This window comes from Paroedura picta, chromosome 7 (assembly GCF_049243985.1).
Source record: "Paroedura picta isolate Pp20150507F chromosome 7, Ppicta_v3.0, whole genome shotgun sequence".
Lineage (NCBI taxonomy): Eukaryota > Metazoa > Chordata > Lepidosauria > Squamata > Gekkonidae > Paroedura > Paroedura picta.
The window spans coordinates 47,505,374-47,519,865 of record NC_135375.1 but is presented as its reverse complement, the minus strand read 5'-3'; the positions used below and the strand labels follow the sequence as shown (position 1 = coordinate 47,519,865).

The 14,492-nt window shown below is 40.2% G+C and overlaps 1 long non-coding RNA gene across 1 annotated transcript in view; it reads left to right on the top strand.

The window, feature by feature from the left end:
* The window catches only part of LOC143841782 (uncharacterized), a 201,062-nt gene that overhangs the window by 146,471 nt on the left and 40,099 nt on the right, over positions 1–14,492 (top strand). The gene's annotated exons all lie outside the window — the stretch shown is intronic.

Below are 14,492 nucleotides of genomic sequence, written 5' to 3'. Positions count from 1 at the left end.
CATTAATGCTGGAATTGTAATGTTGAGACAATTTAAATTCAGTGGATTTTATCATTTTATTGTCTAACCTGTAGATTTATAAACACTGCCCTGAGATGACCTGAACGAGAGGGGGTGTTATATAAATTGAAACATAATTAAGAAAGAGATACTTAGGACTTACATATCCATCCCAGTAGATAGAATCATGAAACACAGATTTTTTTTTCTGTACAATATTTGTATACATAGGTATGAACTTAGGCAGATTGTGAGTGGGTGGGCAGGAAGGGAAGTGTCAGTGTTTGTCTCTTGTGGCCCTTCCATGCATACTCAGGGAATTACTGATTGCCACTATGGGACATTAGGTGAATTTCCTCCAGGCCAGGCTGGATTATGGAAATTTTTGGTGGGAGGGGGTTCATTTGGGCATGAAATTGGGGTCACTGTAGTTAGGCAGGTCGTTCTGAGTTCCTACATTGTGCAGGGGGTTGGACTAGATGACCCTGGAGGTACCTTCCAAGTCTATGATTCTGTGATTCTATGTATGCACATATGTTTATGTTGTAGTACATGTCAGGAACAATGAACAATCAACTTGATTGGTAACCATAAACCAATCATTTAAAACATGATTTATTGATGTGAATGATGTTCCATGGTTGTCTCTAAGACCATTTATGCACTGGGAACTTCACTGCCCCAGCTCCCATGCAGGAACACAAATCAGGGGCAGATGAGGTGCACCGGGCCAAATGCTCCCCCATGTGGGTGCAGGAAGAGGTAGGGCTACTTGCCAACATGAAACCTCCAGTGCATAAACAGTCTATGAGACGATTGAGGCAATGACTTTTTAAAAAGTTGTGGTGGTGGACATACAGCCACATAAATAAAAATAAATAAATATCACTGTGGAAAGAATAGCTCCTTATGGGACTCCACATGTTAGGGCTCTCCACTGGGAAATTCTCTCCTCTAATGCTACCATCTATCCCTGACCTTGGGAAAAGACTGTAGCCATTTTAAGGCTAGGCATTGGGCTAGTATCCCATGATTGACTGTGTTAAATGCTGCTGTCAAGTTTAGCAGGAACATCGGTACCATCCCACCTAAATCCATCTATTTCTGGAGGTTGTCTGAGAGGCTGACGAGAGCTGTCTTCACCACATGGCCAGGGTGGAAATCAAACTGAAAAGGTTCAAGAGCTGTCCTCTAAATCAACTTGAATCAAATTAAGAGAGAAAATAATAATAACATGTGAAAAGAAATGAAATGGGGCCATATGCATACATTACTAAGAATTTGACAATTTGATCCAATGTTATGCATTTACCTACTTTATATTGGTGTATACCAGTTTAGGTGGGAATGAAGTACATTAGATATACATTTGAATGCACACAAGCATATGTGTTATTAGTATGGAAGTATAGCACAAGCACATGTACAATTATGTACAATTCATATAAAATGCATACCCAATTATGAATTGCATGTGTATCCAGACAAATTTCACAGAAATTCATAATTAATTATTGGGAGGATATATAATGGAAAACATGATACAACAAAACATGAAGTAAGTATGGAACAGAATGAGTGATACACATCAAGTTCACAATCGCAACCTTCAGATGTGTCCATGGAGCAGGCTGTCTGCTTATGCGTAGACTCCATATACGTGTATTCATAGCTGCCATAGACTGAAATTTATCCTCCTCTTCTCATAATTGAAATAAAGTAAATACATGTGTACAAAATTGCAACATAATCCCAAGAAGCCAGTTAGCAAAGAGGTGGGAGATGAAGGAAAGGGGAGGGACCCACACAACACAGGACAAACCTTTGCATGTACCTAAAAGGACTCATTGGCTCATGGCCTATATGAATGCAAATAAGCACAGATTGTAAGAGCCTCTTGTGGCGCAGTCATGCAGTCTGATAGCTCTGCCCATGAGGCTGGGAGTTCAATCCCAGCAGCTGGCTCAAGGTTGACTCAGCCTTCCATCCTTCCGAGGTCGGTAAAATGAGTACCCAGCTTGCTGGGGGGTAAACGGTAATGACTGAGGAAGGCACTGGCAAACCACCCCGTATTGAGTCTGCCATGAAAATGCTAGAGGGCGTTACCCCAAGGGTCAGACATGTTCAAGTACACTGCATGCAATATACATTAATTTTATAAAATTAATTTAGCTGTATTTCATATTAGAATTGCTGAAATAATTCAGTGCTAAATATAATGTATATGGGTATAGTAATTATCCCTGTGCAATAAATCTATATATTTTTTTATTTATATATATGCAAGGAGAAAAAAGTAAAGCTTGATAATATTTCTCAAAAATTAAATGGCTCCAAACACAGTGCAAAAGTCTACAACAAGCACCAGAAAATAAGGTTTCAATATATTACATGGGAGCATAATGCTAATTAAAATTTTTACAAATATTAAAGATTATGGCTATGAGTAGAAATGTTTAATATAGCCACTTGGTTCACTTCACAATAATTCTTTTTTAATTCCCACTGTAGCTTACTGAAAAAAATTAATCATAAAGCTGTCATGTGTATTACTTTATAAGAAGCAGGAAATGTTATTAGTTATGATTCTGCACAATCCCTGATTATGCTTTTTATCTAAAATACTGTTAATGTATCTTCCATTGGACTGATTTTTATTCCTCTACATGGTCTCATACCTAATTAATTTCAAGTTACATTTTCAAAACAACTTGAAAGTATGCAGCTGTCCAGAAAGTTGCTTATTCGACTTGATGGCCAAGGAGAATGTAATTGACATGTTTGTCCTTCTTGACATGTTTGTCCTTCTAATCAATGACAACATTCAAACTTATCATGATCAAATTGTTTATTTACATATGAATTAAGTGTCTCATTAGATGAAATGTTTGTTTTTCTATAATATATATTTTTATTTTGGAAAGCAAAGTAAAGGCATAAAGGGAATACAGGGGAAAAAAGGAGCTGCATAACACAATTGTGCATATCAAAAATAATTATTTATCACAGAATTTATGAAACAAAAAGCATTTCTCATGTAAGAAGATCATAGTCTGACAAAGGGTGCTTGCACTTGAAAGCTCACACCTTGATTAAATCTTTGTTGGTCTTAAAGGTGCTACTGGACTCTGATTTTATTCCCCAACAATGGTACTTCCACTACATTTTCGATTTCATATTTTGTAACTAATCTGTTTTACATCTATATTACTGGTTTTAGCTTTACTATATATTCAGTATTACAGCTAGACAGGAAATTTCCAAGGTGTGGAAAGTTGTCAGGAATTCCTAATTGAGTTCCATGAGTGTGAGGGGAAGGAGAGATTAGGAAACTGATGAATTAGTATCAGTTCCTTGGAGAACCTATTGTCCCAAAGGTATGCATCTCTTTTGGGTTGGGAAAGAAAGACATTAGTGAGTCAGACCCCACAATCCCAAGAAACTGAATACATTGTCTAGTTGGGTCCTGGAGATTGACATCTGGTTGGTATCTATGTTTTTTGTGCCCTGCTTGGGAGCAGACTGGAATAAGATTGGAATGAGCCCTAAATTATTGTGAAATTCTTGCCTGCTCTGAGGGATTTTAATCTATTTGTGCCAATAATATTTTAAGTTAATTTTAAACTTAAATTTTATTTGTCTTAACTTACTGTATTAGACTTCAGTGTTGTATACCACCCTGAGCCAGCCTGCGGGATAGAGTGTTATAGAAATCAAATCAATCAATTAAATAAAAATATTCCAGTGTCCATTCTAGCTAGTCAGTGTGCTACAAATTAATATCTGATGGGGGATGAGCGTGAGGTGTTTCTGTGTATGTTGCTTATAAACTACCCCTCAATGTGTGGAGGGGTCAGCCTACTAACACCAGTGTTCCGTAAACTAAAGCTGAGGGTTTAGGAATCTCGAGAACAACATATTATGAGACATGAAGGGCTGCAGTGAGGAGAGGGAATTAAGTGAAATGCAAACTCTTTCTTCTGATGGAATGATCCTGAAGAAGTAAAATTATTTTGACACAAGAAACAATATGTCTGATTCCTCTTCTTCCACACCCCACACCTCCCGGAATTCATAGAATTTTATCAATGGCCTTCCGTATAAATTCAATATTAGATCTGTAGGGTTTTTAGGAAGATGCTGAGAATGGGGGGGGGGGGGAAGTAATGGTAGAAAATGATCTGTCTCCAACCCAAAATCCTTATGATAGGCAATTGCCTCTCATTCCTAACCTAAGAAAATCTTAAGAATTGGCATGTGAAATGCTTGCCCTGGAGTTAAACTTACTAAAATGCCACCCTATTGCTTTTATCACATCACAAAAGTATAACATTTATTGACAGCTGTGTTTGATGATGCAAAGTTACCTCTGCAATTAAGAATACCAATAATAGAATAAGATTCATTCACAGAATAAATTAATTAACTACATTTCATATGCCCTGTTTATTCTTCTGGAGATCCCCCCCCCCAAATGTCCTCTTCAGTTTTTAGTTTTGTTGTGGTCTTGGTGGAAATAGGGCTAGGAAGAATATTATGATCGCTCTAAATCACCATGGTCACCCTACTCCATGCTGTTTCTAAAGCTATTTGGAATTTCATTAGGATCAAAGCAACTCTATAAAGGCATGATATTACTATTATGGTTATTATTATGTGATTCACATCCTTTAGAGGTCATTCCCATTAGATTGGGAGGGAAAAGCATTTCAATACATTCAAATGTGAAATAATAAGTCCAAGAGCACTGAACCAAAAGTACATTGAGTTTTCTTTGGTAAAATCCTACAGTTTTCTGCTCAGGAAAATGTTTTAGGGATTACTGCATAAATGAACTTGAAGCTATTAGAACAGGGTATATACCCACAAAGAGATAAGTATTTCAAAACTTGTATTTTGAAATTACACCATATTTATTCCATGCTATTTAAAATTCACCAGTATATTACGATTGTCTATAAACACCTAACCAGGTAGGTGATGAAATATAAAAATATATCATTTCAGAACTTTCAGAATTGTTCACAGAAAGAAGTCTTGCAATATTGTGCCACGTGGCACCTTTTTGAAAGCATGCTTATTTGTGTGACAGGTCAACAAGGATTAATTTCCAAAATATAATGTTTCTAAAGTATTTGAAACCCAGTCTTCAAATTTCTTCAATAGGATATGGTCTCAAAAGTACTTCCAATTTACAAAATTGCTTAAAGAGAACAATAGCGGCTAACCTGTCTTGTAAAAATGTGCTGTGACTTTGATACATGTCTTGTGTGCATGTGATCATGTTTTTAAATTAGATTTCCAAATCAGTGATGGCCTTGGCTTTCCCTAATGGGTAAGTGTAAATGAATGGAGAGCCAGTTTGGTGTAGTGGTTAGGAGTGTGGACTTCTAATCTGGCATGCCGGGTTCGATTCTGCACTCTCCCACATGCAGCCAACTGGGTGACCTTGGGCTCGCCACGGTACTGATAAAACTGTTCTGACCGGGCAGTGATATCAGGGATCTCTCAGCCTCACTCACCCCACAGGGTGTCTGTTGTGGGGAGAGGAATGGGAAGGCAACTGTAAGCCGCTTTGAGCCTCCTTCGGGTAGGGAAAAGCGGCATATAAGAACCAACTCTTCTTCTTCTTCATATATGCTTAAAATTTGTTAAACATATGACCATATATGGTCATGTCAACCCAATCCCCAAATGCCAATGATGGGCCTGGGTGGGAAGGGGATGGGCCCTGTGTGTGTATATATATATAAAGCTATGGTTTCCAACCATATTCTGCATGATTGCACCACTTCTGGTGTTTCTTTAAGCCTGAAGTATGTTTCAGGGGTTTCTCAACAGTAAAAATGTTGAGAAAGGCTGCCATAGAGGTTTGACACATTTCCCACTCAATATGAAGGGGGTGGTGGTAATGAACAATCTTATGTTTTTGAAATTTTGCAGGAACATTTCTGCAGTTAGCTCTGCATTTCCTGTATTCACAATGCAAATCAGGTGGAATTAAAATAAGTATATCACTTCAAATTTCTAAAATTATTTATGGATAATTTCTTTATCTCTACATGTATTTTTTCTGAAAATTTTCAAGGGACCTCTCTACATTTCAGGTTAGTTTCATGCCATTTGAAGGTAAAAACACATGTACCTTTTCCACACAGGAAATCATGCCTGTGCCGGTGTTCGTTTGGTTGTGGGGTAATCCCCTCTTCCACATGACACCAGCACTGGCCCAGGCATGTCCTGGGCATGTCCAGATTCAGGTCCTCCATTGCCTCATGGCAAAGGAACACATATATGTCTGCAGTCCCTTTTCTGCTCTAGGCACTAGTAGGGCCTATGCCAGGGCAGTCCCGTGTGGCAGGGAAGAATTGGGCCTTCCACAGCCAGCTCCTACCCCACCCTAGGCCAACTATAGTGTCCTGGAAGGGACACAAAATGCTCTAGGCAGCTCTGCAACACTGTTTTCTTCTTGAGAACTGATAAGTTCCTTCCTTCCTTTCTCCCTTCCCCCTCTTTCTTTGTCTCTTTCATCTTCCTGAAGGTTTCCAGCCCCCCACCTGGAATTTGGCAATCTAGCTGGCTGCATATGGAGGTGCAGTCAGGTATCAAATCTTGAGATTAGAGTTTGCTAAACACTACACTGGATCTCAAGACTGAATGAGGAGAGGGAGGAGGAGGGCCAGAACCCAGTACAGGTGTATGTGCTAGCACCCATATTCCTGGGTGCACAAGATTATGACCCCCCAAGAAACACCCCAGAATCCATGGCCAGTCTGGCCTGGAGGAAATACACCTCCCAATGCCAAAGTGGTCATTGGCTTTCCGTGGGCATTCAAGAAAGGACCACAAGAGCCATGCACGGGCTTACAATTTGGCTAACAGAATCAGCATTTCTGTGATGTGGCTATCTAACCTCTGCTTTAAAATTTCCAAGGAAGGAGAACCTCCCAAGGAAGCCTGTTCCACTAAGGCAGTGGTCCCCAACCTGCGGGCTGCGGCCCGGTGCCGGGCCGCAAAGGCCATGGCGCCGGGCCGCGGCTCCCTCTCACCGCCCCCCCGCAGTAAAAAACTTCCCAGGTCACAAGCTTGCGGCCCAGGAAGCTTCTTACTGCGAGAGGGCGAGGAGAGGGAATCAGGGCCGGGCCGGGCTGCGCCCGTGCAGGCCGCGCCCGCGGGTGCGGCCCGATCCGCGGGCGTGGCTCGCGGGTGCGGCCCGCGGACACAGCCCGCCACGTGGGCGTGGCCCGTGCGGCCGTGGTCCCCGCGGGCGCGGCCCAATGCCCTGCCGGTCCCCAGCCTCATAAAGGTTGGGGACCACTGCACTAAGGAACCGCTCAGTTACTGTTGCTGTCTGTATGACCATGGTTTTATTCACCATCAACCCTTCTTCATACCTACCTTTCCATGTTAGTTCTCCATACAACTTTACCTTATGGATAGTTATGAATACTTCAAGTTTGAAACATACCTTATTCTTTGGTATGTGTTTTAAAGTTTGGTCATATTAACTTTGCTTAGGCTTTGTAGAACTGCTTATAGATTTCTACATCATTTAATCACACATTTTGCAATTATACTTTCTGCTCATAATTGGACCAGGGGGTAGCTTTGGCCGTAACATTTCTGAATGAAAGGAAGGATCAAGCATGATATTGAGCCACAGAGCATCAGTACATTCTGCACAATGATGGAGGAGTATTGGAGTTCTATTTTTGGCTCCATCTATAGTAGCCAGGGTTTTTCTCAGCATTTTCCTTTTTTCCCTCTCTTGAGTATCGACAGTATAGGATTAGCTGGTTGCTCTTTGGAGCCAAACAGAAAATTTGGCAACAAGGAAAGGGGTGTGCACGAACATCTCAAAATGGTAGTTGCAGGAAAGAACCCAAATGCAAGTATTTCTCCACTGGGCAGTCCTGAAATAGATTTGGCCTTAAAAAAAATGAAATCACTGTTACCAAGAATTCCTTAACCCCATGGTAAGTGTGAGGACAAAACAGGTCTGCTCCTGGAAGGGTAGTCTTTAGTATGTAAATGGACAGAAAAGACAGCCTTTTAAATATGGAAATCCGAACAATATTGCTAGTGTGGAAATGGTTTCTGTCTGCCTTATGGGATAAACAATCCTATCACATGTGTAAGAACTGTAAGTGATTTGAATAATGTGTGAAGAATAATCTCTCTTAATCTCATGCACCAACTGCACATGAAGGTGTAGGATAGGACACAGAAATGAAACCAGACTGGTCTACTCCTACCATATACCTATAAGCAAGCATATTCAAACACATGCACACATACACACAATTCTCCTGTTTCAATTCCAAAGTCTTTAAAAATGAAAATAACCTCTTCTTGTAATTTAAATATAATGATTCACACACAAAATAAAGAAATCAATGCAAGATGCCTACTTAATCTGGGGCTTGCTGAAATTTTAGTTTCAGCATGTACCTGGCCAAAAGAAATATAATGAATCTGTAAGCATAAAACAACAGAACTAATTCAGCACAAGGTCTGAAGGTAATTTAGCTGCCTCTACAAGGAGTTGTAAAATTTCATGAGTTTGTCATAAATATCCAGCTCTGTTACAAACTGCTTAAGTCTGTATGTTTGGAAAGGAAACCTTATCCACAAGGGGCATGATCTATTGAGAACTTCTATACAAGCCTTTTATAATGAATGGGAGCTGCAGAAGAGCACATCTGTTTTTTTTGTTAAAAACTAATTCTTTTAAGCAGTGGAAAGTTTGTGTCTATTGTTGCTGAGAGGGATCTAAACAGAAGCTTCTTCATACAGATATGCTTATCAGAAATAAATACTACAGTATACATTTACCTGGAACTGTGGTGTAATATTGGTTTAGAGTGTGGACTCTGAGGTGTCTCTTCTTCCAGCCACCCCAGCCATGAACTTCCATGTACCATAGGCAAGGTGCCTTCTTCGAATTGGTCTCTGTGCGTTAAACCAATGGAAATCTTGTGCAGGCATAGAATTGAACATTGGAATCGGCTACAAAAAATATATTAGAATAAGCCTGCCCTCACCTGGTAGCCCACACTCACTGCAAATGGTAAGCATGAATGAGGTGGGTTCCATGCTCCAGTGTTCACCACTCTATGAAGTTCTGAAAGTAGACTCCGCTCAATGGTGTAATTCCACAGAAGGCCACCCAAAGCACAATAGCTGTGGGTAATCAATCTGTCTTTATCACTTCCACATCCAAGTATAGGGTAGACTATCATTGTAGACTGTTGTTGTTAGGTGCAAAGTCATGTCCGACCCATCGCGACCCCATGGACAATGATCCTCCAGGCCTTCCTGTCCTCTACCATTCCCCGGAGTCCATTTAAGTTTGCACCTACTGCTTTAGTTACACCATCCTGCCACCTCATTCTCTGTCGTCCCCCTCTTCTTTTGCCCTCAATCACTCCCACCATTAGGCTCTTCTCCAGGGAGTCCTTCCTTCTCATGAGGTATTTGAGTTTCATCTTCAGGACCTGGCCTTCTAAGGAGCAGTCAGGGCTGATCTCCTCTAGGACTGACCAGTTTGCTCGCTTTGCAGTCCAAGGGACTCGCAAGAGTCTTCTCCAGCACCAGAGTTTAAAAGCCTCAATTCTTTGATGCTTGGCCTTCCTTATGGTCCAACTTTCGCAGCCATACATTGAAACTGGGAATACCATAGCCTTGACTAAACTCACTTGTGTTGGCAGGGTGATGTCTCTGCTTTTTAGGATGCTGTCTAGATTTGCCATAGCTTTCCTCCCCAGGAGCAAGTGTCTTTTAATTTCTTTGCTGCAGTCCCCATCTGCAGTGATCTTGGAGCCCAGGAAAATAAAATCTGTCACTATCTCAATTTCTTCCCCATCTATTTGCTAGGAATTGAGAGGGCTGGATGCCATGATCTTTGTTTTCTTGGTGTTGAGTTTCAAGCCAACTTTTACGCTCTCCTCTGTCACCCACATCAACAGGCTCTTTAGTTCCTCTTCGCTTTCTGCCATTAGAGTGGTATCATCTGCATATCTGAGGTTGTTGATATTTCTCCCAGCAATCTTGATCCCAATTTGTGACTCCTCTAATCCCACCTTTCTCATGATGCACTCCACATACAAGTTAAATAGACAAGGCGACAGTATACAGCCTTGCCGAACTCCTTTCTCAATTTTGAACCAATCAGTGATTCCATGTTCAGTTCTCACTGTTGCTTCTTGACCTGCATATAAGTTTCTCAAGAGACAAATAAGATGCTCTGGTATTCCCATCTCTTTAAGAACTTGCCACAATTTGTTGTGCTCAACACAATCAAAGGCTTTAGCATAGTCAATGAAGCAGAAGTAGATGTTCTTCTGGAACTCCCTAGCTTTCTCCATGATCCAGCGTATGTTGGCAATTTGATCTCTAGTTCCTCTGCCTCTTCGAAATCCTGCCTGTACTTCTGGAAGTTCTCGGTCCACATATTGCTGGAGCCTAGCTTGTAAAATTTTGAGCATAACTTTGCTAGCGTGAGAAATGACTGCAATGGTGCGGTAGTTTGAACATTCTTTGGCATTGCCCTTCTTTGGGATTGGAATGTAAATTGACCTTTTCCAATCCTGTGGCCATTGTTGAGTTTTCCAAATTTGCTGGCATATTGAGTGTAGCACTTTTACTGCATCGTCTTTTAAGATCTTGAATAGTTCAACTGTAATGCTATCACCACCACTATCTTTATTGTAGCTCAGACTTCCTAAGGACCATTTGACGTCACATTCCAGGATGTCTGGCTCCAGGTCAGTAACTACCCCTTTGTGGTTATCAGGGATGTTAAGCTCGCTCTTGTATAGTTCTTCTGTATAATTTTGCCACTTTTAAAAAATCTCTTCTACTTCTGTGAGGTCCCTACCATTTTGGTCCCTTATCATACCCATCTTTGCATGAAACATTCTCTTCATATCTCCAATTTTCTTGAAAAGATCTGTGGTCCTCCCCATTCTATTGTTTTCTTCTATTTGTTTGCACTGTTTATTTAAGAAGGCATTCTTATCTCTTCTATCTTTTCTCTGGAATTCTGCATTCAATTGGGTGTATCTTTCTCTTTCTCGCTTGCCTTTCACTTCCCTTCTCTCCTTAGCTATTTGTAAAGCTTCCTCAGACTGCTGTTTTGATTTCTTGCATTTCTTTTTCTTTGGGATGTTTTTAGTTGCTACCTCTTGTACAATGCTGCGAAACTCCGTCCATAGTTCTTCAGGCACTCTGTCTATCAGATCTAATTCCTTAAATCTATTTGTCACCTCTACTGTATATTGGTTGGGGATATAATTTAGTTCATACCTGAGTGGCCTAGTACTTTTCCCTACTTTCTTCATTTTAAGCCTAAATTTTGCAACAAGAAGCTGATGATCTGAACCACAATCAGCTCCTGGTCTTGTTTTTACTGACTGTATAGAACTTCTCCATCTTTGGCTGTAGAGCACATAGTCAATCTGATTTCTGTGTTGATAGTCTGGTGATGTTCATGTGTAGAGTCATCTCTTGGGTTGTTGGAAACATTGTAGACTACATGACAGATTTATATGACTGAGAGGGGATCTGATAACCACCTTCAAGTATTTAAAAGGGTACAATATAGAGGATGGAACAGAGTTGTTCTCTCTTGCCCCAGAGGGACGGACCAGAACCAATGGGATGAAATTAATTCAAAATAAATTCCGTCTCAACATCCGGAAGAAATTCCTGACAGTTAGAGCAGTTTCTCAGTGGAACAGGCTTCCTTGGGAGGTGGTGAATTCTCCATCTTTGAAATTTTTTAAACAGAGGCTGGATAGCCATCTGATGGAGAGGCTGATTCTATGAAGGCTCAAGGGGGTGGTAGGTTACAATGGATGAGCAATAGGGTTGTGAGTGTCCTGCATAGTGCAGGGGATTGGACTAGATGACCCATGAGGTCCCTTCCAACTCTATTATTTTATGATTCTATGATTCTAGGGTTGGGGTATATATTATGAAGGAGAATTATTCTCCCAATGCTTTGGAGACAAGCTGCAAACATTTGTTGTTCTCTCAGGGTGCCATAGAGAGAGGTTATGAGCTACAAGTATTTGATACTTCTACTGTCAAAACCATAATTTTGCTAAGGATTATATTTTGCTTCCTGAACAATTAACAGAAAAATAAAGGAACACATGAAAGCTTAGTGATATTTAATTAGTAACACCAAATATATAATTAAGCATAAGGCTTACAGTTTTCATCCCAGTTTTATCAGACCTCACAATTTTCATTTTTGCCTTTTTTACTTTCTACTAAACTTGCAGTAAGGGCTCAATGAATGCTGGAACTGAGACCATTGGGACCAAATTATTTGCAGGTAAACTCTAAGCTCAAGGCACACATTCAAATATTATTGTTCTTCCCATTCATAAAAGAGAAAGGATAACTGGAGAAAAAGCATTCACTCTGATGGGGAGGTGAGAACAGGTTTCTGAAATTATTATTATTTATTACTTGCTTATTGGAAATAGATTATGGTTTTTAATACTAGTTTGCTTTTAATTGTCCTCCAGTTATTCTGTTATTCACTGAAGGAGAGAGATGCATTTATATATCTAACTTTTGACATTTAGCAAATGGGAAGAATAGCCAGTGCTAGGCTGGAATGTGGATCAGGTAAGTTTTAACATTGAACCAAAGACACCATATAGACAACATAGGGGTTGCCTTGACAAAACCTTCTGGATAGCCTCAGTGCCTTGGGAAAGAGGGAGGTGGATGAATGTTCTAACCCAGTGACCACATGCTATGTCAGGGGCTCCAGAGCCAGCCTGGAAACTTTGGGGGAGGTACTGTTAAAATGACACTGGAAGAGTGGAATTGTTATAGGTGGATAGGGAATTGGTTAGAGAACCACACTCAAAGAGTTGTTGTCAATGGTGATTCATCAGACTGGAGAGAGGTGAGTAGTGGAGTACCTCAGGGCTCGGTGATCGGTCCGGTACTTTTTAACATATTTAGTAATGATCTAGATGAGGGGGTGGAAGGACTACTCATCAAGTTTGCAGATGACACCAAATTGGGAGGACTGGCAAATCCTCCGGAAGATAAAGACAGAGTTCAACGAGAACTGAACACAATGGAAAAATGGGCAAATGAGAACAAGATGCAATTTAATAAAGATAAGTGTAAAGTTCTGCATCTGGGTCAGAAAAATGAAAAGCATACCTACTGGATGGGGATACGCTTCTAGGTAACACTGTGTGTGAACGAGACCTTGGGGTACTTGTGGATTGTAAACTAAACATGAGCAGGCAGTGTGATGCAGCGGTAAAAAAGGCAAATGCCATTTTGGGCTGTATCAACAGAGGCATCACATCAAAATCACAAGATGTCATGGTCCCATTGTATACGGCATTGGTCAGACCACACCTGGAGTACTGTGTGCAGTTCTGGAGGCCTCACTTCAAGGAAGTAGATAAAATTGAAAGTGTACAGAGGAGAGCGACAAAGATGATCTGCCTAAGGAGGTGATGAGCTCCCCCTCACTGGCAGTCTTCAAGCAAAGGTTGGATACACACTTTTCTTGGATGCTTTAGGATGCTTAGGGCTGATCCTGCGTTGAGCAGGGGATTGGACTAGATGGCCTGTATGGCCCCTTCCAACTCTATGATTCTATGATTCATTCAGGCATCTGAGCCAGGCACATGAGGTAGATGTATGAAGCCCTATGTAACCCTTTATTCTTTGCACATGAGCTTTTGACAATTAGTCTCCCTGTGACTTTCTTTTTTAATTTAATGAAGGAGGTATGAGAACAACATCGGTCTGAAATAATAACTGCAAGGGATGAATTTCATTGAATGAAATATAAAAGGGAATTGCAAACATGTATAACTATTCTGAAAATAAAAATATATATTATTTTTAAAAAGAGTCTGTTAAAAGCACAAGATGATATTGGCGTTACAAGAAAAGAGGTTTGGGTACTGGAAAGACTGCACCAGTCTTCTGAAAACTAAAAATGTCAGTGAATACTCAAAGGAAGTGTACCGGAGTGTTTGGAAAACACTGGGGGGAAAGCCTGTCGACTTAAGACTTTTAAGTAATTGTGAAAACTTCAAATACTCTCATTAGTCTGAAATGTAAGAACTAAATTCTGTGCATGTACTGATTTTATCTCAGACTTATCTATATGGAGTTATACCTCAGAACTTTCAACTCATAATGACACCTGTCCTTTCCCTCCTATGCTGAATAAAATATGTTGTTAATTTAAAATTTCAAAACAGAGAGAAGAATTTACAAAATACAGAGCACTCTAAAGATAAATAAAAGAAATTAAAGAGAAATAAGACTATCTATTTGGAAAAAAGATGTCCCATTCCCCATAACAACACAAGTCTTTGGTTATGATTGTGGGATATTGGGAAAAAAATCAGTCTTTCTTTTTTTCTTTTTCTTTTGTCTATGCATTTGAGGCATTAATATTACTAGTTCAGGGAGTTTCCCATCAGTATTAGCAT